Source organism: Heterocephalus glaber, unplaced genomic scaffold (genome assembly GCF_053883595.1).
Source record: "Heterocephalus glaber isolate CG9 unplaced genomic scaffold, H.glaber_assembly_v1.0 deba00001569, whole genome shotgun sequence".
Taxonomy (NCBI): Eukaryota; Metazoa; Chordata; class Mammalia; order Rodentia; family Bathyergidae; genus Heterocephalus; species Heterocephalus glaber.
The window spans coordinates 7,925,850-7,952,124 of NW_028258354.1; the positions used below are offsets into that span (position 1 = coordinate 7,925,850).

Here is a 26,275-nt window from a genome sequence, read left to right on the forward strand (position 1 = left end):
ACCTTGTCAGAAAAAGGAAAGAAAAGGCCCAAATCTATGCAATTAGGAATGAAAAGGGTGAAATTATAACAGACCCAGCAGAAATCCAGAGGATCACCAATACCTACGTCCAGGACCTATACTACAATAAGATGGACAACACAGAAGAAAGGGACAGATTCCTAGATACATATGAATTACCAAAGTTGAACAAAGAAGACCTAAAAATTCTGAACAACCCAATATCAACCAATGAAATTGAAAATATAATTAAAAACTTATCACCTAAGAAAAGCCCAGGCCCTGATGGCTTCACTGCTGAATTCTACAAGACATTTAGAGAGGAATTGCTGCCACTGCTATTTAAACTCTTCAATGAAATTGAAAGGGAAGCAATACTCCCAAATTCATTCCTGGAAGCAAGCATCACCTTGATCCCCAAAGCAGAGAAAGACCCAACCGAAAAAGAGAACTATAGGCCAATCTCACTAGTGAACATAGATGCAAAAATTCTTAATAACATAATGGCAAACAGAATGCAGAAGATCATCAAGAAGATCATACACCCTGATCAAGTGGGATTCATCCCAGAGATGCAGGGATGGTTCAATATACACAAATAAATCAATATAATACACTATATCAATAGAGCCAAGGACAAAAACCATATGATTAACTCCATAGACACAGAAAAAGCATTTGACAAAATTCAACATGCATTTATGATAAAAGCCCTACATAAAATTAGAATAGATGGTCTCTACCTCAAACTGATAGAAGCCATCTATGAAAAACCAACAGCCAACATCATACTAAATGGTCAAAAACTGAAATCCTTCACACTCAAATCAGGAGCAAGATAAGGATTTCCACTATCACCACTCTTGTTCAATATAGTTTTGGAAACATTAGCCATGGCAATTAGACAAGAGAAAGAAATAAAAGGAATAAAGATAGGAAATGAAGAAGTCAAATTGTTATTATTTGCAGATGACATAATACTCTATATAGAAGACCCCAAGAACTCCACCAAAAGTCTTCCAGACTTAATAATCAAATTCAGTCAAGTAGCTGGTTACAAGGTCAACACACAAAAATCAATAGCTTTCCTCTACACCAATGACAGACTCACTGAGAGAGAAATAGGGCAAATAATTCCTTTCACAATAGCATCCAAAAAACTGAAATACCTAGGAATCAACCTAACGAAAGAAATCAAAGACCTCTTCTCTGAAAACTATGGCACTCTGAAAAGAGAGATTGAAGATGCTATCAGAAAATGGACAGACATCCCCTGATCCTGGGTAGGAAGGATTAATATAGTGAAAATGGCCATACTTCCAAAACTGCTATATAGATTTAATGCAATTCCAATTGAGATCCCAGCAGCATACTCCATGGACCTAGAGAAAACAATCCAAAAATTCATTGGGAACAAGAAGAGACTCAGAATAGCAAAAGCAATTCTAGGTAACAGAGACATGGCAGGGGGTATCACAATCCCCAACCTGCAACTATACTACAAAGCTACTGTGATAAAAACAGCATGGTACTGGCAAAGAAACAGACTTGAGGACCAGTGGAACAGATTAGAAGATGCAGAAACAACACCAGACACACTCAGCCATCTCATCTTCGATAAAGGAGCCAAATACCCTCACTGGAGAAAAGATAGCCTCTTTAAGAAATGGTGCTGGAAAAATTGGGCTTCAACTTGCCAAAGATTAAAACTAGACCTGTATCTCTCACCATGCACTAAACTAAAATCAAAATGGATTAAAGATCTAAATATTAAAATAGAAACTCTGAACCAGTTGGAACAGAGGTTAGGTAGAACCCTTGAAGACATTGGTGTAGGAAAAGATTTTATGAATAAAACCTCAGTTGCCCGTCAACTAGCACAAACAATCAACAAATGGGATCTCTTCTTATTAAAAGGCTTCTGCACAGCAAGAGAAACCACCAGCAGTGTGAAGGGACAACCCACAATGTGGGAAAAAATCTTCACCTGCTCTTCCTCAGACAAAGGTCTACTATCTCGAATCTATAAAGAACTTAAAAAGATCAGACCTCTCAAATTTAAAGAACCAACCCAAAAATGGGCATCTGAAATGAACAGACATTTCTCAGACAAAAAAGTAGAAATAGCAAATAAATACATGAAAAAATGTTCCACATCACTGGTCATTTGAGAGATGCAAATGAAAACAACGCTGAGATTCCACTTCACTCCAGAAAGAATGGCTGCTACCATGAAATGAACCAATAACAAATGCTGGTGGGGCTGTGTGGAAAGAGGAACCCTGCTCCACTGCTGGTGGGAGTGTAGACTGGTGCAACCACTGTGGAAATTAGTATGGAGATACCTCAAAGAACTAGGACTGGAAGTCCCATTTGACTCCGCTATTCTACTGCTCGGGATCTTCCCCAAAGAATTAAAAGAATCATACCACAGTGATATATGTGTGCCCATGTTCATAGCAGCACAGTTTGTAGTAGCTAAAACTTGGAAACAGCCCAAATGTCCATCAACTGGAGACTGGATAAAGAAAATGTGGTTTTTAAAATAAAATGGAGTACTACTCAGCCATAAAAAATGAGAAATTGGAGACATTTATAGCTAAGTAGATGCACATTGAGCCAATACTCTTAAGTGAAATAAATAGGACACACATGTGTAAATACCAAATAGTTTCTCTGGTGTGAGAAACTGAAAGTGTAAATAAGGACTAAATGTATAATAGGTCATGTGAAATAGGAAGAAAAGAGGCAAAGGGGAAGGAAGTGGGAGGGCTAGGGGAAAGGATAGAAGGGAATGGGATTAATATGAGAAAATGGAAAAATAGGAACAAAATCTTTGTAAATAGGGAGGAATGGAGGGGTTGAAGGGAGCACTGGTCAAGGGTGAAAAATAAGAACCAAGAGAGACTATGTAAAGGTGCAAATTTCCAATAATGAATGTCATTATATTGTATACATAAAATGTACCAATGCTTAGAATGAATAATTGATAATGTAAAATAGGAAGAAAAGGTCCAAAGGGGTAGGGGTAGTGGGAGGGGCAGGGGAAAGGAAAGAAGGGAAAGGAAAAATGATGAGAAATGGAAAAAATGGAAATAAAGTCTTTGTAAATAGGGAAGGGTGGAGGGGGTGAAGGGAGGGCTAGGACTGAGGAAAAAATAAGAACCAAGATGCATCATGTAAAGGTACAAGTTCCCAATGAGAAATGTAATTGTGTTGTATACCTACAATGTACCAATAAAAGTATTTAATAAAAATAAAGAAAAAAAAAGATAATAACCACTAGAATGTCTATATTCAAATAAGTATTTTTCCCCTAAAGTGAAAACCTTGCAAAGCTGCACTATAACCCAGTGTTGATGCCATCTGCTCAGAACATTTCTGGAAGTCTTTCTTCAAAAACATCACTAAAACGTGTATCACACTCTTTATTGTTCTCAGACAGCAACATGTTCATGGTTTGTGGGTGGATTTTTTCTTTTTAAAAAAGAGCCAAAATTATTCAATGTCAAGTCCAATAAATCAGGTGAATGCAAAATTGAGTAATTCCATCTTGACTCTAAAATAAGATTTAACTGCAAAGTAAAAAGGTAGATGTCCTTGCAAAGATTGTAAAGTTGCTCTGAAGGCAAGTCCAAAAGAGGAGATTAAAAATGTTATTGAGCAACTGCAGTAGAGTTGAAATATATGCAGCCTCCAGGGGTAACTACTGTGAAGGTTTTCAATCACTTTGATTATAAATTCAAGAAACTTTGTGTTTTAAAAATTCACTCCAGTGGATATTTTGTGACCTTAGGTACCTAAGGCACTAGGAGCCAACTTTCTCCATTTTTTTCACAATTATGCTTCCCAAATTTAAAAATATCTATATTATTAACTGACATAGCTCTTAGCCCTTTATTAAGGAAGAATCTTACACAGAAATAGTTTACTTTTAAATTTTTCAAGTGTATACATAACAGGAAAAATGGAACAAATGTAAACTTTAATTTTATTCCAGAATTATGTAAAATATTTGTTTATTTCAGGTAACACTGAGTGTTCACTCTCTTCCAGATAACACTCTAAACATAATTAAGCATATAATTTATTTCATCTTTATAAGAACTTGTAAGATATATTCTACTATTAGCTTCATTTTACAAATTCTTTTCATAAGGCAGGCCCAATGAGATATATACTGGATTCTCACATTACCCTAAAAAGTAAAAAGTTCTCTTACCTAAAGGGTCTCTTCTTTTAAACTCTGGGTAAGCCTGTTCCCATTGTAATGTTAATCTCATGTGTATCCTTGCATTGCTTATTTTCTGGACAACACAAAGGAAAACTACCCTTGCTCAAAGACAAAGAATTCTTTTTTGTTTTGTTGCATTTCAATAATTTTATTGAAAGGCATATCCTTTAGTATCAAACATAACGGTAGTTGGTTAGGTTACCTCTGCCAATTCAGAATTAATACTGATGTTTTTAAAATATTGAAATATATCAGCCTTATGGTAAACTGAAGTTATCCACAAAACAAGGTTTACAAAAAGTTAAAGGTAGAATATACTGTGGTTTGTTGATTTATTTTTCAATGCTTATTTATCCATAACATGGTGTCAAAATTGGTTACATCCATTCTGAACAGACTCAGGCTTCAGGGTACACTAACTGTTTATAATACTAACAATATATGTACATCTCCTTACATTGATTGGCTCACATGGAGAATTCCAAACACTACCTCAGCAATCTCACAACTATGGTAGTGCCTCCTTACTTTTCTTAAGACACATTATGGAAATTTGTGAAAGTATATTCTATTCCTTTAAAAAAAACTGGAAGCAATGGCAGTTTTATAGAAACAGTCCATAGTAAAACCTGGAGTGCTTTATCTACCCAAAACTTAGGGTGAAGCAAATTTACAGTGATAACTGATTTTGACTTACTATGTAATATAATAGAACATATTTTTTAATGAAACTAGATAGGCTGAAGAAGTAGGTTCTGTATAGAAATAGTAGATTCTGCTTTTTAGAAAAAAATTTCAGAGATGAGAATGTTATTGCTATATGGGAGTTACATTTAAATTTTAAAACATTTTGTATTAAGGCAAAATACAGACCTACTAAGTTTGGCATATTCATTGAGCTATCTTTAATATTTCTTCTAAAGAATTCTTTTTTGTCAGTCCTCAAGTCTTTGTGAACTAGCCCACCTTAGAAAGCCTCCCTAAGGATGTGATATTTAAACTGAAACCTAAGGATGAGGAGCCAGTAAGGCAAAGCTTCAAGCAAAAGAGTATTACAGGTTTTGTTCAAAAAAATAGACATTTCCAAAGACTGATATTTGCAAAATGTCTCTCTCTACTGTCATATCTTTCTTAATACCTTTTTGTATTTCTGTTTCTCATTAGCATAAAACCAGTATCCCATGATATGATGTGGGAGCTATTACCAAAAGAAGTAGAGGAATGATTGTTTGTTCTATTTGTAATCTTATCAGCTTGTGGGCTCTTAATCTTCAAGAACAGCCCAACTACCCACAAAGCTGGTATTCCTGTCTCAGTGCTGAAGATGTTGCTTAGATTGAGTAGCGCTCTTTCAAAAGGCAATGATCCACACATCATTGATAATAAAAACACTAAAATCACACAAACATGTAGATAAAGTTAAGAGAAAGGTGAAGGAGCTCAGCTCTAACTATGGAGTCAAAAGTGAAGCCATTTGTGTTTTTTCTTTAAAGTTAAGATATAGAGGGTGTCATAACGTGAATCTATTCACAGGTAAAGAAGTGCAGAATATTAGCTGAAAGCAGAGAAATGAAAAATCCAGATGTTATTTTCTAATAAACATGTGGTCAGCTTTATTAAAAAATATTTATACAGTACTTAACCAAATGTCCAAGATTATAAATCCCAATTATGATTTCAGTCTCCTCTTTCATAAGTATTCCCAGAAAAAGTTAAATTTTGCCTTTAAATTATTTTAATAAAAAAATCTAAAGTGTATAATTCAATTTCCAATAGTTTAATAATAAAAACTCGGTGTTACACATGGAACCAAATTTGGCAGTGGAACTGGTATTGAAATATAGGCACAAATAGCTTAGCCTGGCCATCCTGGGCAGTGTGCAAACTTCCCCAGGCTGCAAAGCTGCACTGATTGTGAGGTCTCCTGGATGTCATACCGATCCTCTCAGGAGGGGCTCAACAGCAAGCACATGTGTCTGTGGCTTCCTCATGGGTCACATGCCTGAAGTCACACAGTCCCATGTCTTTGGTTACAGTGCTGTTCTCCAGACTTTGTGCATATACCTCTCTCTTAGTTTCCACCATCAGAGTATCTCCTGTTTACCACTTCCTCGCTATTTCTAATCTTTGTAGTGTAGTGATCTGTTTCTATTTTGACAGTTCTTGTTCCATATCTTTATTGATTATTCAAAAAGCATTTATTGAGTAAAAATTATGTCTCGAGCACTGCTGGGCATGAAGTGAGGAAAAAGGATGTGACTGTCAATCATATGGCACTAACAAAGACAGAGAAATTTTAAACAAATATACCATTATAGCTTGCAGTAATCCAATATTATTATGGTGAAGTACAAAAAGGAACTTATTTGGACTCTGAATTCAGATCTTTCTGGGGAAGTAATAAACTGTAATGTAAAGCATAAATAGGAAAGAGCTGGGAGATGAAAAAAAAGTGGAGAGAAGGCATGCAAAGTATAAAGTTAAACATAAGCAAAGGCCTGAGAACAAGGAGAGTTTAACACACATGGAGAGAGAAAAGTAGCCCAGTTAGAACTGGCATGAGGAGAAATAAGGAAGGAAGTAGGACCAGATCACAGCTTGTAGGTCATGTTAAATATTTTTCACAGTAGGGTTGATTAATGAACAGTATTGACATGATATGTTGGTTATATTTAAAAATGATTTCTCTGTTCAGTGGGAAAGAACTAAGAAGAGGGTAAGAGTGGAAGATAACAGACCAATTATAGAGACAGTCCATTAGTCCAGGTGGACTCCATCTCTTTTCAGTGACTTTCTTTTCTCTTCCAATCACTTATGCCCCACTGCTGGGAGTGCCTGCTGTAGATCACTATGGCCAGGCCTAACTTGCCTCCTCCCACGGATGAGGCAGGGCTCCTCGTGGAACAAGGAACACACATCTTGTTTGCTTCCTCCCAGGGATGAGGCAGGGACCCATGGGAGGAGAACAGGTGACAAGATGATGTGGTGGAGCAAGGCCTGACTGAGAAGAGGACGTGTCTTACTCCCCATCCATTCACCACAAAACCATCAAGCACAATGTTCTACAGACCTTAGTCACTCTCCCTGTTCCAGTTATGGGCATCCCCTTTACCTCTCCCTGCACTTCCCTTATCTCTAACACTATAAAACACACTGCAGTTTCCAGCCAGTCCTTTCTCCCATCAAGAGGAAGGCTCCACCTGGCCTCAGCTTTTCGTCTCTTTGTCTGTCTTTTCTTCTTCCCCCACCATTCTCCCTCCATGGACCCTCCAGCTGTGCAGGCTGCGGCACCTCATTCCGGTATTTCATAGAAAAGCTTGACTTAAAGACACCAATATCTCCTTCCTTATTTCTTCCATGTAAAAAATCAAACAGTCAATATAAGTTCACCATTCACCATTAACCTACTCATGCTTGGCAAGCTGTCCCAACATCTTCATGGGCACATGACCAATGCCTGGCCAATCAGTGTCATCCTTGAAAATGACAAATGAGTGTGAAGAGAAGCAACTTTTTCCACTGGAGCTGCTAGGCTTAGGCTGCAGTGGCCATGTTTTCTGCAATATGGAAAAAGTCTTCCAAAGTAAAACAAATATGTAAAATAATAGAAACATGGACTTTAAAAAACAAGAAGAAATAGACAGTTTCTGCCATCATTGAATTCCTGATTCCACTCATTTGGGCTCCAAGTCTCTAATTCTTACATCTTTTCCTCAAATTCTGAGATCTACTCCAATAGTCTTTCAAGCTACTTGAGCTGAACAATTCTCTTTTAGTTAAGCTCTTTGGGTCGGCATTTTCTGTCACTTGCAACAGCATTAGTCTTGGCTTACAAAATAATCTCCAAGAGCTTCAGAATCACTCCTTCAATACAATGTTCGGATACCAGAATCCACCAGAGATTTTAAGATACTAAAATTGAAATTAAACAAATACAATGAATCTTATTTTGACCAGCTAACATTCAAAGATACTACTGTGACTTAGAGACCTACATACATGTTGCTGCATTTAGTACTAGTGGCAGAAATTAAAGCTTAATTATACACCTGTGGGAAGCTTATTATACTATATTTACACATTAAATGCTTGCTTAATAAATCTAATAAACCATAAGATCACTTGAGGTTACAAAGCAGATGGCATATTTTAGATAAATTTAAGGGAACCAGATAGCTCTCATAAAATTCATTAATCCAGTACATAACATTAAAAAAATCTAGAAACCTCATGATTGAAAGAAATTTTCAACTTGCTTCTAGTGGTAGTAATGATGATATAAGAAGCAAAATCTGGTAAATCACAAAATATAGAAACACTCTATTTAATCAATAGTGTAAGTCTCTAGAACATCCTCCAAATCAATAAGATATATAATAATGACAAGAAGCACCTAAGAGTAAATTTAAAAAACAGCATATTGTAACACAGCCCAGAATCATTATCTGAACTATATTAAAAGTGCATTTAACATAAGAATGTGAATAGTCCTCTTAACTGCAATAGTGCTGGCAATAAATAAAGTTTATCTTTCCTTCCTTAAACTAAAAAAATATAGCATTCCAGAAACCTCACAAAATGGGGAAAAAAACAGTTTTCTTAAATCTCACATTGCCCTAACACTTTATGACACATTCACTTGCAAGATTTTAGTAATTGTATCCAAAGTATATAATTACTGAGTATAATGACAAGTTATTATCTGTAATGTGTATTATAAATTTAATTTTGAGTCAAAGAAATATCAATATAGTATCAATTTCATAGAGAATGGGGCATTTTAAATAAATAAATTTCCTCAAATCAATGAGGAGATGAATAATACAATGAGAGACAGCAAAGAGACAGGCCCCAGTTGTCTACATTTTAATGTCACTCTGGCCCCATAGCTCCCCTGTGTAGTGGAAAGTTTCTCCCCACTTTACACACCAGAAAAACCAAAATTCACAGCATTGAGTAACTTGCCTACTTCATTGAGGCATATGATACTGATATGGAATGGGAACACAGCCTCCAAGTCCTACATTTTCACTATGTCTTGCTTCTTCCTCATAGCTACCAAATTTTTTCACTTAGACCATGTTTTAGTGAATAAATGATTATAAAATGCTAATAAATTTTAAATGTAAATATCTTTTAAAAATAGAAAATATGGAATATATTTCCTAAGGTCTCGGGGACACTCATCAATACGGATTTTTTTTTTCATTTTTCTTTTCATCCTTCCAGGTCAAGTTTTTGATTATTTCACTTGCTGCAAATGTATACTGTGTCTGACATAAACACTGCCTCTTCACAATAGCATCACCACACAAAGACACCCCTTCAAATGTGTTCTTCCAAACTTCAATAAAAGAGAAGTTTTTAAACTACGCTATTTAAGTTCTATATGTTTATTAAGTCATTAAAATTCTGGATGAAACAAAAAATTAAGTTCTGTGTCTTAAGAGCAAGGTCTCTGAAACTACTCTTTCAGAAGTTCCCTAGGTTTATTCCCTTAACTGTAGCATTCTAACAAATTGAAGATTCGAAGAGAAGGGCTATAGATAGAAAATCATTTTCAAATATATGAGATGTGGATGTAATTATACATTGACACAATATGGTCTGGGCTTTCTGGTAAATTAATTGACTCACAGATTGTAGCAGTAATTTATGGAATAGATTGTATTTTTCAATAGCATCATCTGGAAATATTATTTATTATGAGTCATATACATTTCTTGTTCCTTCACTCATCCAAAGCCCTTCTATAACAATAAAGGAAATAATTTACACATTTTCCAAATGCCAACCACTGCACAAAAACTCTATGCACAGTATTAATTAATCATTAATTCTCATAACCAAGGCAATCTGCCTGGTGTGGATGTGCATTTTGTGGGCTTTAAACCTCAGGGGTGCCAGTCACATAAACTCCAAAGTGAACGGTGCTTCTTGGGAACTGGCAATCCCCAACCCTCAGAGTGACCTGAAGGTAGGTACTATTTAATCCCCACACGATGGAAATTGAGGCTTAGAAAACTTAAGCAGTACAGATATACCAGAAAAAGTAATCTTAATCAATATGATAAATAGTATTCTAAACTTTCTTAAAGAATATCACTGAACTGTGGTACCTTAAAATACGTCCATCTATGCAGACATTTCAAATATACAAGCACAAACACTCAAATTGCAGAAATGTCAGTAGCAGATTTCTCATTAACAACTGTGAATCAGACCCAGTCTTTCAAGAGTGTTCCAGAATAAATCAAGATCCAGGAGAGTCCTGAGGATCCTAAAAGATCCTTTAAATGTAAAGGCAGCTTGGCATCGATCACTCTGTACATTAAATTCCTTGGTCAATAACCATCCATGCCATCTGAGAGCTCAGAGAGCTAATACGTGTCAAATTAATGAAGATTGACCCATAGTGTTGTGACTTACACCAAATTGTCAAGACATCTCTTAAATGAACCTATAGGTTCAAAGAGCAGAACTTCAAGTTCTCTGATCCATAGTTATAATGAATTTGAACCTTATTAAAAATAACTACTGAACATTTACCTTTTGTATTTGTCAGCTTTCTGTCACTGTAACAAATAGCAAAGAAATTCAATTTATCAAGAGAAAAGGTTAATTCTGGCACACAGTTTCAGAGATTCTAGTCCATGATCCATGTGATGATGGATCTAGTCATCCTTGTGATGATGCAGCACATCATGGGAAGAGCACATAGTGGAGCGAGACTTCTGACCTCATGACCAGGAAGCAAGAGGGAAAGGAGGAGGAAGAGAGTGTGGTCCTACTATAACCTTCAGGAAAAAGCTCCCAAAGACCTGAAGACTTCCTACCAAGCCCATCCCTTAAAGTTCCACTACTTTCCAATAGTGCAATGCCTAGGACAAAACTTTAAACATGGATCTTTGGGAAACCCTTGAGATTTAAACTATGGCATCTGGAGATGGGCATGCATCAGGCAATACTTGGTTATCAAATTGTCCTAGATGTTAGTTCTTCCATGAGCCATAGCTTTTGTTCTGAAGCTCAGAGTATGAATGGGTTCTGCTGTCAATGAGCTGCAAAACTATGGTATGCCTTCTGGAGGAGAAATCCACTAGAAGACATGTACCTTCACCATGCTACCTAGAAAGTTCTACTTCACCACCGTGAGGATAAAACATTTCTAAAGTCTGTTTGAGAGCCCTTTCATTTTTTCTTATTTTTCATTAAATATTTTTAAACACTCTGACACTAAATTTAGCATTAATCAATAGTACACTAAAATGAATAGAGAATGGTCCTTGTCCTCAAGAAACTCACAGTCAAATAAGAAAGAAGCTTAGAGTCAAGGAAAGGAGGAAAATATATAAATAGATCAATCTTAAAACAGGTAGCAGTGCTAACAAAATATAAAACAAAGTGCTGAGGAGGAATTAGCTCAGCCTATGGGTGGGACAGGAGGCTGGAGAAAGATTCACAAGAAAAAGGCAACAGTACTAATGGGTCTTGATGGGCGAGCAGGAGTACCTGGTTAAGAAGCTGAGATGGAGAGCAGGTGGGAACAAGCTGCTTCTGCTGTATAATTAACTTCAAGTGTGTAAGAGGACATTTTCTTCCAGTTCTCATTAAAATACTTGCTCTGTCCTCTCTTGATTACATTTTCCTTGAATTGAAAGTCCATAATCAGTCAGGGAAGATTCACTAGGCTGTTATTTGAATGAAAATGGAATTGAGGTTCAGGTATAAACCATTGCCATTTTAAAAATATGTTTGTGGGTCCATTCAAAACTTAGCCACATTATCCTGACTTTTCAATAATTCATAGGAAAACATGAAGGTTTTTTCCTTCAAAAAGCATAACTTAAAGGTCATAGCTACATTAACCATCAACATTTATTAAGAACAAGATAATACTCCCTAAAAATGAATTACTTTCCCTAGTGTGTATTTAAATTGGCAGCTGGGGAGTTGCTTCCCATGCTCCACATTGTTACACCACAGCAACAGAGTCATTACAGAATGCAAAATTACTGCTCACATGGTAACCCCCAAAATCTTTCCCAGGAAATTCCAAGAGCTGACATACCTGACCTAAACAAAAGTGGCAGAAGAGTTCTGAATTACCACAGTAATACAGAACTCTGGAGCTACCTCCAAACTTGAACTATTCCTTCATCATAGTACAATAACATACCATGGAGCCAATTTCCACATCAGCTTAGATGTTGGCATCAGAAAACATTGTGGTTAAAGGGGAAGAAAGCTAGCAACCCATGACTTTTGGGTAAACTATATAGATGCCATACTTCATGTTCACAGATTTCATTAAAGAAGACTCTGGTGTTGTGCTGAACATAGTTAGTTCATCAGTTATTCTTTTTATCTTATCAAGTCTGCTACAGTCCCTCCAGCAAAGAGAGAAACTTATGTTTTCCATATATCTTCTGGATGGTATGAACCTTGATTTGTTTCTACAGTTTATCCTTATGTTTACGCAACCTCTAGCCCTGTTGACAGTAAATGTGTGAACTCAATTACATGAGTTCCATTTGTCTGATCAAAGTTCACACTCAGAAAAGTTGACAAAAAGCATCTTTCAACACTGCCATCTCAAGCTCATTACAGCTGAAATCAGAACCATCACACCAGAGGAAATATTGACTAAAATCCTGCTTGCTGTTCATTCAGGAAGGTTGCTTCCCCCAGAACTGCTGGCACTCACCTTACTCGTCGAGACTCCTTCTTGTAATCTGTAATATTTGCTGTTTGTCTAACTGGACACTTCCATTTCTGATCTCATCCTAAGGTCAAAGTCACACACTTACCCCATCAGAACCTAGCAACAATGATGTGTTATTGTCCAGTCCAATATCTTCAAATTAAAACAGCAACAAGAGTTATGCAGAAAGGCTATTTACAAACTACATACTTCCTTGTAAATATCTGGAAGGTGGCAGGACAGGATGGTATGCACTAATAGGAAATGATACAAATGACAAACTAGCATTGTCAAATTATTTAGGCATTGCTCAGACTTAGAGACAAAAGTAAGAAAACTGAGAGTTAGAGATGAAACTCCATCCTTCTCTAACCCTATTGTGTCTGTGTACCGCAGTACATATTAGTGTAACATCAAGCCCTATTTTTAGACTTCTGCAATTCCACAGCCATAAATCATTCTGTGCCACAAGTCACCTTTGAATTAGCAATGCCAAGTTTAACATTTTGCAGGATCTTACAACAATACAATTGGAAGCAAGTGATATTTAAATTCAATAGTGATAACTTTAATAGAATAAAATTAGTCTAAAATAGATTGAGAGAATTTATTAAATTATAATTAAAAGGAAAAGTGGCAAACGTGACACTTAGCTAATCCTCTCTTCACAATAGCTTTCACAGTTGAATTTGGAATACTGTTCTTCTGAGGGAAAAAAAAGCTAATGAAATACTGTAGTCTTGTTTTTGTGTAATACTGACTAATCCTCAGTGATTTTAGCCACCAGGGCTCTCTCTGAGTTGCACATCTGATTTAAAAGAGAAAGGCACAGCACAACTTAAAGATACAAGCTAGTCCAAGTGTTTTTTTAAAATAATAATCCATACTCATTGTTTGGGAAGTAAAGTTGAAAGCAGTATCTTCTCCTAACCTGGATAACTTCTCCACAAAGATAGTAAGAAAGTATTATTATTATTGAATAACATTAAATCAGCATATAATGTACATCATAAGCAATACAATGAGATATTCCAAAGACTAAAAGAAATCTCATTATATTATAGAAATAGAAATCATTACATGCATATTTTCAAGGTAAACAATAGTCTTCAAGTAAAAAGTCTTGACAACACCATTTGTCACCCACAGTTCATCCCAAACTTACCCAGTAATTTGGATGACCATCCATGTTAGCTAAGTGGTTTTGTTGACAGCAGAAACGAAACTTCTTCGCATTTCTCTATGGCAGGAGGTAGTTTTGTAATTTGACTCAATCTGCCCACTTCAGAATCTCAAGCTAGGCTCCTGCCCTCCAGAAAACCTGGTAGGTTCAGATGCTATCTCCCTGATGCTTACACTTCAAAAAGATGGCTGCAAAGTCTCAAAGGGAGATATTCCTAGGTCCCATGGCTGACCCTAAGTTTCCAACGAGAGGAGAAAGTACTTACAATTACAGTACAAACTTCATAAGGTAATCACTCTAAGGAAAAGGAAGGGAGAGGTGTTGCTTATGTTATTTTCAACAAGGAGAACTAAATCTCCTATTTTTAATATGGATTACCCTTCTATCACACAGGTTTGCTGTGATTACCATAATGCAAACTCATTTATGGAAGACTAGAAGGGAATTTTTTAAAAAAACAGCAAAGCAAGGGCCAGGGATTTAGCTCAGTGATTCTGCTGCCTGCCTTGCAAGCGTAAGGACCGGAGTTTGATCCCCGGTACCAAAAAACAAACGAAAAAAAAAAGAGCAAAACAAAAATGATTTCTCAATCATTAATCAGCACAAATTAATATCTTATGCCAAACCACATACATTATGGACTACAATGATTATTGATAATATAGTTCACCAGGCGAAAAGCGAATTCTTAATAAACCTTGTTTTCCTGCCCATTTCTGGCAGAAATGATGATTTCATTTTTAATTCATCCAGAAGTAAATTTATAATGATAACCAAAGGGAAACAATTAGCTCCCCTGTATGAGATTATCTATACAATCATTAGCCATTAAAAATGTACTATATTGAAAACATAGGGAAGTTTGCATTCATCTAAATAATGCATGTCGCCCTACAAAATACAAAATGTATGACAGAGATAAGTTAAATAAATCAACTTACCAAAATTCCAAATCAATCTTACAGTTAGAACAGATATTTGCCTGATGATGCATAGCAGGCACATAATTTAAACTATTTAGCAAACTTTCTATCTATGCACGTAATTTTCCACTCAAGACTCTAACAAAGCATCATCTAATGTTAGCATTAAGAGGGATGTGTAATACCAATCAATAGCCAAATAAAATAAAACCACCAGAATTCAGAGGGGGATAATGTAGACAGTAATGCTTTCTGATGAGATCTTTAGAGGGCAACATCAAAAGGAACCATCCAGAGACTGCTGCCATTAGTAGATCACATGCATTGTTTACAAGTCCCTAACACGGTTCCTATTTAATGAAAAATAGGCGCAATTTTAGTTATTGTTAAATATGCTTTAATTCATCTAGAAAAATGCTATGATAGAAAGGAACTATCAGAAAGAAAAGAATAAAGGTTTGATAAAATGGTGAGCTCCAAATTCAGACATTATCCCAAAAGTTTTCTGGTTTCTGATGTCTGGGAAGATGATGAGAGAAGCAGAAGGAAAGGGATGCTTCAAATGCCTGACTTGAATTTCAATGTTGTCAAATCTAAAAACTGCCTTCAAATCTGATGTGTTTGGCAAACTAAAAGAAAGACTAGAAGAATCTCTAAAGATGACACTTTGGCCTGCTTGCTGAGCATCCACAGAGTGACAGCAAACTTTTCTTTCCTATATTCTCCCTTAATTTACATGAAAAGAGAAGCTGTTTCTCCAACACACCCCTAATGTCCCACTGAGAAGACAGCTGCCTTATTCGCCTTTCAGCAAATTAAAAGTTAAAATAGCTCCACTGTCAGGAGCAGCGATGGCAATTGAGAGACTTGTAAAAGAGCTTCATATTACTGCAGTAGTGTTCTGTCTCCACAGGGTCACTGCTGCCTTTTGACTTCAGCAGAGTCTCAAGAAAAAATGATACCTTCTTTCACCACCTCATCATCCAGCTGTCTGCTGCTTCCCTTGTTAAAAAAGATCAAGACAAAATTCCTCATGAGACACATTCTGCTGCCTTAGTTCCTCAAACATGGAGTTTGTTTGTTTATTTCTTTGTTTCTTTATTTCTTTGTTTGACACAGGGTCTCCCTATGTAGTGTGGGCTGGCCTTGAACTCATTATGTAGCCCACGCTGGCCTTGAACTTGAGGCAATCCTCCTGCCTCAGTCTCTGGAGTGCTGAGATTACTGGTGGCACCACCATGGCCAACTCTCATACATTGACTTTTGCTTTTATATTCTCATCCTATTAAAATTCACTTGCCAGAGGAAGGGGCTTCTGGGCCACCAACTGTCCCACCATTAATAGCCCAGAGGAAAGGGCTTTTGGGCCACCTTCCATCCCACCATTCCCGGCACAGAGGAAGAGGCTTCTGAGCTGCTGTCCCACCTCTCCCAGCGCAGAGGAGGTGAGCCATGTGGGCACCAACAGCACCGCACCGCCTCCCCCTCACCCCAGATTGAAATGAGAAGATGCATTAATAAGTCTCAAAACCAGACTTCCGGATCACCTACAGCAACCTCAAAGGGAAAGGAGATGGAACACTCTGATACTCAACCACCTGGACCCACTGAACTGGCAACAAAAGAGGATCTGGAAAATATGAAATCAGAAATAATTTCTCAGATAACAGGAGAAATTGTGCCCCTAGTGCAAGACATGATTCATAAATCTAGAGAGGAACTCAGGAACATGATGGAATCCCAACATAGGAAACTAATGGAATCCATAAAACAGATGCACATAGATTTGCAGGAGAACAAAAACTCCACTGAAAGTCTTCACAGCAAAATGAGCCAATGTGAGGACAGAATTTCAGATATAGAAGATAAGATTGCAATTAGTGACCAGGAAAAGAAAAATTGCTTCAAAATTGTAAGAGAGCATGAGAAATCAATCCAGCAGCTGCTAGATGATGCAAAGAAGAATAACATAAGACTGACTGGAGTCAAAGAAGAAACAAGAGAGAGTGCAGATGACATAAAAAAAACTCTTCACAGAAGTAATGGCAGAAAACTTCCCAAGCAGGGGAAAAGAACTTGACATACAGATAAGTGAGGCATATAGGACTCCAAATAGCCTTGATCAAAAAAAACTACACATAGGCATAAAACTGTTAAGATTCCAGAAACTCAACAGAAGAACAAAGTTCTCCAAGCAGTCAGAGAAAAGAAACAAATCACATACAAAGGAAAGCCCATCAGAATCACAGCAGACTTCTCAACACAAACCATCAAGGCAAGAAGAGCTTGGAGTGACATATTCCAAGCCCTAAAAGAAAACAGCCTCCAACCCAGATTGATGTACCCTGCAAAACTATCTTTCAGAACTGATGGAGAAATAAGATACTTTCAAAACAAAGAGCACCTTAGGAACTTTGTGAATACCAAAGCAGCACTCCAAAGAATTTTGCACAATATCCTAGGAACAGACATTGAGGATCACAACCCCAGGAAGCAAAGCAGAATGAACCCATCTGGCATGACAAGAAATTAAATGTAAAGGGGAAGAACCCAACAAAAAGAAAAAGTCATGACAATGATAAGTCAATGCATTTCAGTTATAACCATCAATGTTAATGGTCTCAATTCACCAATCAAAAGAAATAGACTGGCAGAATGGGTCAAGAAGCAAAATCCAACAATATGCTGCATACAAAAAATACACTTAATTCAAAATGAAACTCATAGACTGAAAGTTAAGGGGTGGAAAACAATACTCCATGAGACGGGAACCCGATAAAAAGAAGGAGCAACTATCCTCTTGGCAGATCAAGTAGATTTCAAACCAACACTGATTGAGACAAAGAAGGAGACTACATCCTTGTAAAGGGAACAATCCAAGAGGAAGAGATGACAATCATAAATATCTATGCACCAAACACTAGTGCACCCAACTATATAAAACAAATACTAACAGACATGAAAAGTCATATATGCACTAATACAATCATAGTGGGGGACCTCAACACCCCACTGTCACAAATAGATAGATCAACTAGACTAAAAATAAGTAATGAAATACTAGAACCCAATCGAACTCTTGAACAAATGAACTTAACAGATGTTTACAGAGTGTTCCACCCCACAAAATCAGAATACACATTCTTCTCAGCTGCACATGGGTCATTCTCCAAAATAGACCACATGTTTAAGAAACTGCAAAGGAATTGAAGTTATCCCCTGTATATTATCAGACCATAGTGCGATGAAATTGGAGATCCACCGCAAAAACAACAGGAAAAATTTCATAAATACATGGAAATTGAACAACACACTTCTGAATAACCAATGGGGCATAGACGAAATTAAAGAAGAAATTAGACAGTTCCTTCAATTAAATGACAATGACAATTCAACATATCAGAAGCTATGGGACACAATGAAAGCAGTCTTATGAGGGAAATTCATAGCAGTGAAGACACATATTACGAAAACAGAATGAGCCCAGTTAAACAACCTGTTGCTGAACCTCAAGCTCCTAGAAAAAGAAGAGCAGGACAACCCCAAAGCTCATACAAGGGAGGAAATTATAAAGATCAGAGGAGAAATCAATGCAATGGAGACTAAGAGAATGATACAAAAAAAATCAATGATGCCAAGAGTTGGTTCTTTGAAAGAATGAATAAAATTGACAAAGCCTTAGCCAACCTTATTAGAAAAAGGAAAGAAAAGGCTGAAATCCATGCAATTAGAAATGAAAAGGGTAAAATTACAACAGACCCAGCAGAAATCCAGAGGATCATCAATACCTACTTCCAGAACCCATACACCAATAAGATGGAAAACACAGAAGAAATGGACAGATTCCTAGATACATATGAATTACCAAAGTTGAAAAAAGAAGACCTAAAATTTCTAAACAACCCAATATCAACCAAGGAAATTGAAAATATAATAAAAAAACTTATCAGCTAAGAAAAGGCCAGGGCCTGGAGGCTTCATTGCTGAATTCTACAAGACATTTAGAGAGGAACTGCTGCCACTACTGTTTAAACTCTTCAATGAAATGGAAAGGGAAGCAATACTCCCAAATTCCTTCCTGGAAGCAAGCATCACCTTGATCCCCAAAGCAGAGAAAGACCCAACTGAAAAAGAGAACTATAAGCCAATCTCACTAATGAACATAGATGTAAAAATCCTTAATAAGATAATGGCAAACAGAATGCAGAAGATCAGCAAGAAGATCATACACCCTGATCAAGTGGGATTCATCCCAGGGATGCAGGGATGGTTCAATATATGAAAATCAATTAATAAAATACACTATATCAATAGAGCCAAGGACAAAAACCATATGATTATCTCCATAGATGCAGAAAAAGCATTTGACAAAATCCAACATGCATTTATGATAAAAACCCTACAAAAAATTGGAATAGATGGTCTCTACCTCAAACTGATAAAAGCCATCTATGAAAAACCAACAGTCAGTATCGTACTAAATGGTCAAAAACTGAAATCCTTCACACTAAAATCAGGAACAAGACAAGGATGTCCACTATCACCACTCTTGTTCAATATAGTTCTGGAAACATTAGCCACGGCAATTAGACAAGAGAAAGAAATAAAAGGAATAAAGATAGGAAATGAAGAAGTCAAATTGTCATTATTTGCAGATGACATGATACTGTATATAGAAGACCCCAAGAACTCCACCAAAAGTCTTCCAGACTTAATACCCAAATTCAGTCAAGTAGTTGGTTACAAGGTCAACACACAAAAATCAATAGCTTTCCTCTACACCAATGACAGACTCACTGAGAGAGAAATAGGGCAAATAATTCCTTTCACAATAGCATCCAAAAAACTGAAATACCTAGGAATCATCCTAACAAAAGAAATCAAAGACCTCTTCTCTGAAAACTATGGCACTCTGAAAAGAGAGATTGAAGATGCTATCAGGAAATGGACAGACATCCCCTGATCCTGGGTAGGAAGGATTAATATAGTGAAAATGGCCATACTTCCAAAATTGCTATATAGATTCAATGCAGTTCCAGTTGAAATCCCAGCAGCATACTTCATGGACCTTGAGAAAGAAATCCAAAAATTCATTTGGAAGAAGAGGAGACCCAGAATAGCAAAAGCAATTCTAGGTAACAGAGACATGGCAGGGGGTATCACAATCCCCAACCTTCAACTACACTAAAAAGCTACTGCAATAAAAACAGCATGGTACTGGCAAAGAAACAGACCTGAGGAACAATGGAACAGATTAGAAGATGCAGAAACAACACCAGACACACTCAGCCATCTCATCATCGATAAAGGAACCAAACACTCTCAGTGGAGGAAAGATAGCCTCTTTAATAAATGGTGCTGGAAAAATTGGGTTTCACCTTGCCAAAGATTAAAACTAGACCTATATCTCTTGCCATGCACCAAACTAAAATCAAAATGGATTAAAGATCTAAATATTAAAATAGAAACTCTGAACCAGTTGGAACAGAGGTTTGGTAGAACTCTTGAAGACATTGGTGTAGGAAAAGATTTTATGAATAAAACCTCAGTTGCCCGTCAACTAGCACAAACAATCAACAAATGGGATCTCTTCTTATTAAAAAGCTTCTGCACAGCAAGAGAAACCATCAGCAGTGTGAAGAGACAACCCACAATGTGGGAAAAAATCTTCACCTGCTCTTCCTCAGACAAAGGTCTACTATCTCGAATCTATAAAGAACTTAAAAAGATCAGACCTCCTAAATTTAAAGACCCAATCCAAAAATGGGCATCTGAAATGAACAGACATTTCTCAGACAAAAAAGTAGAAATAGCAAATAAATACATGAAAAAATGTTCCACATCACTGGTCATTTGAGAGATGCAAATGAAAACAACGCTGAGATTCCACTTCACTCCAGAAAGAATGGCTGCTATCATGAAATAAACCAATAACAAATGCTGGCAGGGCTGTGGGGAAAGAGGAACCCTGCTCCACTGCTGGTGGGAGTGTAGACTGCTGCAACCACTGTCGAAATCAATATGGAGATACCTCAAAGAACTAGGACTGGAAGTCTCATTTGACTCCACTATTCCCCTGCTGGGGATCTTCCCCAAAGAATTAAAAGAATCATACCACAGTGATATATGTGCACCAATGTTCATAGCAGCACAGTTTGTAATAGCTAAAACTTGGAAACAGCCCAAATGCCCATCAACTGGAGACTGGATAAAGAAAATGTGGTTTTTTAATATAATGGAGTACTACTCAACCATAAAAAATGAGAAATTAGAAATATTTATAGCTGAATGGATGCACACTGAGGTGGTACTCTGAAGTGAAATAAATATTACACACATGTATAAATACCAAACAGTTACTCTGGTGTGAGAAACTGAAAGTGTAAATAAGGACTAAAACAAATAATAGATAATGTGAAGTAGGAAGAAAAGGGGCAAAGGGGAAGGGGAAGTGGGAGGGGTAGGGGTAGGGAAAGAGAAGAAGGGAATGTAATTAATGTGAGAAAATGGAAAAATGAAAACAAAATCTTTGTAAATAGGGAGGGATGGAGGGTTTGAATGGAGGGCTGGGCAAGGTGAAAAATAAGAACCAAGGAGGATTATGTAAAGGTGCAAACTTCCAATGATGAATGTCATTATATTATATACCTAAAATATACCAATGATTAGAACGAACAATCGATAATGCAAAATAGGAAGAAAAGGTCCAGAGGGTTAGGGCCAGTGGGAGGGGCAGGGGAAAGGAAAGAAGGGACAGGAAAAATGATGAGAAATGGAAAAAATGGAAATAAAGTCTTTGTAAATAGGGAAGGGTTGAGGGGGTGAAGGGAGGGCTAGGAATGGGGAAAAAATAAGAACCAAGATGCATCATGTAAAGGTACAAGTTCCCAATGAGAAATGTAAATGTGTTGTATACCTACAATGTACCAATAAAAGAATTTATGTAATTAAAAATAAATAAATAAATAAATAAAATTCACCTCCTTTTGTCCCCACTAATAAAAGTAATTAATGAGAAAAAATTAAAAGCAAAACAAAATTTAGGTCATTCTCCAGGTTGGCCAAAAGTAAAATATCTCTAGCATTTTTGAAAAAATAGTTGAGAATGAGGACCTATCAACTGAGTATGAGGACTAAGATTAACTATCAATCATAATAAAACTACTATAAAACAAAGATATACTCCAAAATGTTACCAAAGGAAAAATCAGATAGATTTTGTCAGAGTTGTAAGTTTGGCTTGCACTTTATTTTCCAAAGAAGCCAAATTCTACCTCAACAATAAGAAGAGAGTAGTGAATTCTGACAACTTTTTAAGGCCAGGTTTTAATTTTAATCTTATTAATTTAGTCTAGAGACTTCTAGTCTGTGTTTTCATTAGATACTTGGCAGGATTTTGATTTATGGAAATGAGCTAAGATACTTTCTTAAGCAAAGCTTGCATTCAAAAAGGAAAAAAGAGTACAAAGCCTGGAAAAATCCTAAGGAAGGATGATATTACTGGATTCTTAACACTTCTGCATTCTTATTTCTTCCAGTGCAAATTCATAACAACTTCTTCCTCTCTTAGTGTCCTAAAGCTTACTCTTTCTTTTTAGTTAAAAATCTTTTAGATGAGTAAAAGAATATTACTAAATAGAATGCAAATGACTGTAACATCTATTACTTTAATATTGTCACTAACTTCTAGAGGACATTAAAGCTATTTTCTCCCTTTTCTATTTTATTTAAGATGGCATAAAAGAGTGTTGTCCAAACTTTATTCTTAGCGGCAGGGGCCGTGGCTCAGTGATAGAGTGCATGTTAAGCATGTGAGGCCCCGAATTTGTTCCCCAGCACCACAAAAGAAAAAAATAATAATTCTTTTACTCACTGCCTTTTCATGGCTTTTTTAGCCATACTTTGTGATTCAGTTCAATATATAAGCTTTTATCATAAATCCACAATTTCTAATGTATAAGAAATTAAATTGTTCAGGAATGCAAAATCTATGTCCTAATAATTGAAGATATTTTGTTAAACCAACCAAGAAAAGAATTTAAAATCATGGGTCAGGCTGCTAAAAAAACTCCAATTAGTAAAACTTCTAACAATAACAAAATGAGCACTATTCCCAGGCACATTAATTGTGATTAGATTTAATATCCACAACCAAACTGTTTTGTGTACTTGTATTTCCACTTTGCAGGAAGGCAAAGTACACTGCACAGACTCACACAGCTATGCAATTGTAGAGCCAGCCTTTAAATCAAACCCCACTGGAATCAAAAGTCCATGCTTTTAATCATTTCTTAATATTCTCAGGCATATCTACGTAAGGTGTCATTATTGTAATTGTACTGGTTGCTTTTCTTGGTATAATTCCTAACAATAAGAGCCCCCAAAGATTTCTCCAAGAACATTATTTTTATTTGTAATTTTGGTCATAGTTCTTATGTGGGCCATAATCTAATTCAAGAGTTTCATTTAAACTAAAAATGGGTTGATGTGATTATGGATTCATTGAAATATTGTATGATGTCCGTCATGTGGGCTAATTTCTAAAACTAATACTTTTTAAATATTTTCTCAAAATATTTACCTTCTTTGACAACTTCTTCTATAACTTCACTATTTTCTATTTCTATTTTAATTCTAAACCTACAAGAGAAAGCTTATACTGACCAAACATTATCAAACTGAAAACAACCAAGAATCACCTCGCACTTGCAGAGATTGTGTATGCCTCATGCCCTGGTCCCCCATTTTCCCAGTTTATGTTCAGATTATCTTCATATTGCTTCAGGAGACTAGAACATAATGCTGTACTGATTTTTTTCTCTATTTATGACAGCATGTTTCAAGGGCTATGATAAAATTTTTATAGTTCATGAGTCCCTAGCCTTGGATCAGGCCATGCTGCAGCTCAATCTTTTTTTCAGTCCTTGTTAGCAGACGCCATTGTATCTAAACTGAACCATAGAGAATCCACAATGCCAGGGTCAAGTTGGATCCCATAAACCCAGATGCACAAAAATGTAATTTTGTGTTTGTTTATATTTCTTCAACTCAGTGATGAAAATGACAATTAAAAATGTGTCCCCTCCCAACCCTCACACCTACCCTCACTTGTCCTCCTCAGAGTCCTGGTCTCACAAGGCTGTCTGATTTCTTCTCTCCATGGAGAGATTTTAATTGTACCAAGGCATGGGAAGTAAGGTATGAAGCTCACCATCAAACTCCAATTATCTGCACTGGTACCCAGTCAGACATGTAGCTTCCTTCCTTGTCCTTGCTCACTGGCCCCACTAGGGGATGGCATCAGGTTCCACATTAGCCCCATTGGGTCTACTTGGCTTATTATTTGATTCCATTCTATCGTGGTCTAGCCCAAACAAGGGAGACTCAAGGCAATAACAGAGTAGTATGGAAAGAGGAAGTAATCTTAATTAATATAGGAAAATAACATATTTAAATAAAATGTAAATTAGTTCTTTAAGCTATTACTTAAAAAATAGAAATAACTAATCAGACTTCCACAAAACTTGAAGGGTACACTTGGGATTCTCTGACTCTTTGTGTTCTCTGTGGCTTACCCAAATTTCACTTTGAGGGATCTGAGAAGTTTCTTTAAAGAGATAGGTAGTCATCTTCTAGACAGGTAACAATGGTAGGCCTGAAATCCATGTGGCCACAACTGGAGGAGACATACATACCTCAGGCGTTAAGTAAGACCTGTGGACAGAGCAAACACAGTGGTTCCAGATCCACAACCAATTGTCACAGTGACACCTGCTTCTAATTACAGGATTTTTTTTTTTTTTTTGCAATTAAGCTGCTCTCATGTGCTCAATTACATATAGCATGTTCCAGACCTTGAAGGAGTAGCAACAGCGATTTGTTAATTTCTTTAACAGTAGTTAATTCTCTCAAACAATTAAAGGGGCAGCTTTTGGTCATTACTAAAAATAACAGATTTGCGAATAATGGCATTTGCAATTTTAATATCTTATTTTTCCTCAAATTTGGAGTCCTTGGAGCTTTTTCCTATGCATTGTGAGGTACAGACTGTAAGCATTATGGCTGTGTCCCAGCACCTGAAGCAGGGCTTAGGAAACAGCAACACTCATCATGGGAGACAGGTCATGGGAATGAGAGGCACAGAAAAAGATGCTATTAGGAGCTAAATTGTGCCCCCTTCAAAATTCATAAATTGAAGTTCAAATGTCTAGTACCTTATACTACAATTGTTTTTGGAAATAAAGTCCTTAAAGTGCTAATTAGTTCACATGGGGCTGTTGATGTCAACCCCAATCCCGTATAGCCAGTTGTCAGGGATGTGCGCACACACAGGGACTCTGAGGACACAAGGAGAAGGCAGCCATCTTCAAGTCAGAGAAAGCGAGTGACCTCAGAAGAAACCAGATCTGCTAGCACCTTGTTCTTGGACTTCTAGACCCAGAACTAGGAAAAGATAAATTTATTTTTTAATATTACCAATCTTTAGTACTTTGTTATCGACAGTCCTAGCAAAATAATACAGATGTGAATAAATATTTGGGTTTCATTACAAAATAGTATTTCCAAATTTTACAGGCTGCCAGTTGGTTTTGTAAGCTGAAATTCCTACCTAATTTTGTTGATTAGCTCTCATGTTTGTTTGTATTTTTATCATATTTTATAGCACTATACTTCTAATAATTGACATTTAATTTTGCTATCCTACGATGCTTTTAATTTTGTTTCACAAATATAAAAAGCTACATATTTTAGAAAATGTAAGAGAGGATCTTGGATATTTAAATCTGAAATTCTACCTGGGTATTTGGCTCAGTGGTTCCGCCACCTGCCTCACAAGCACAAGGTCCTGAGTTCAATCCCCGGTACCAAAAAAAAAATCTAAAATTCTACTACTGACCCACCCTATTCAGCCCAGGACCTCATATGTTTTTAAGAGATGTTTAAGTTAATTATTTAAGTGCTCAACACTTCAATGTTTTAAATATGAGTTTCAAAAACTTTATATGAAAACTGGTTTTAGATACTGTTTTAATTCTTTTCATTGGAAAATAGATAGAACATAATTAAAATGTGCACCAAGATTCCAATGTTTTTTTTATGTGATAGATATATAATTCTGAGAATTAACTTTTAAACAACACTATTGATATATAATCTAAAAATATATTGACAAATAATATAATGTTATTACTTACTTGTTTATCAGTACTGTATTGCTAACATTCATCCAC

The 26,275-nt window shown here is 36.4% G+C and overlaps 1 protein-coding gene and 1 long non-coding RNA gene across 3 annotated transcripts in view; both read right to left on the reverse strand.

The window, feature by feature from the left end:
- Tafa2 (TAFA chemokine like family member 2) overlaps positions 1-26,275 on the reverse strand; it is a 515,424-nt gene that overhangs the window by 414,515 nt on the left and 74,634 nt on the right. The window lies entirely within an intron of this gene.
- On the reverse strand, positions 1,151-24,606 carry LOC147823721 (uncharacterized). Its single transcript, XR_015443414.1, has 3 exons — positions 14,104-24,606; positions 12,942-13,020; positions 1,151-11,925 (listed from the first exon to the last, which is right to left on the reverse strand). It is a non-coding gene; the product is annotated as an uncharacterized LOC147823721 (long non-coding RNA).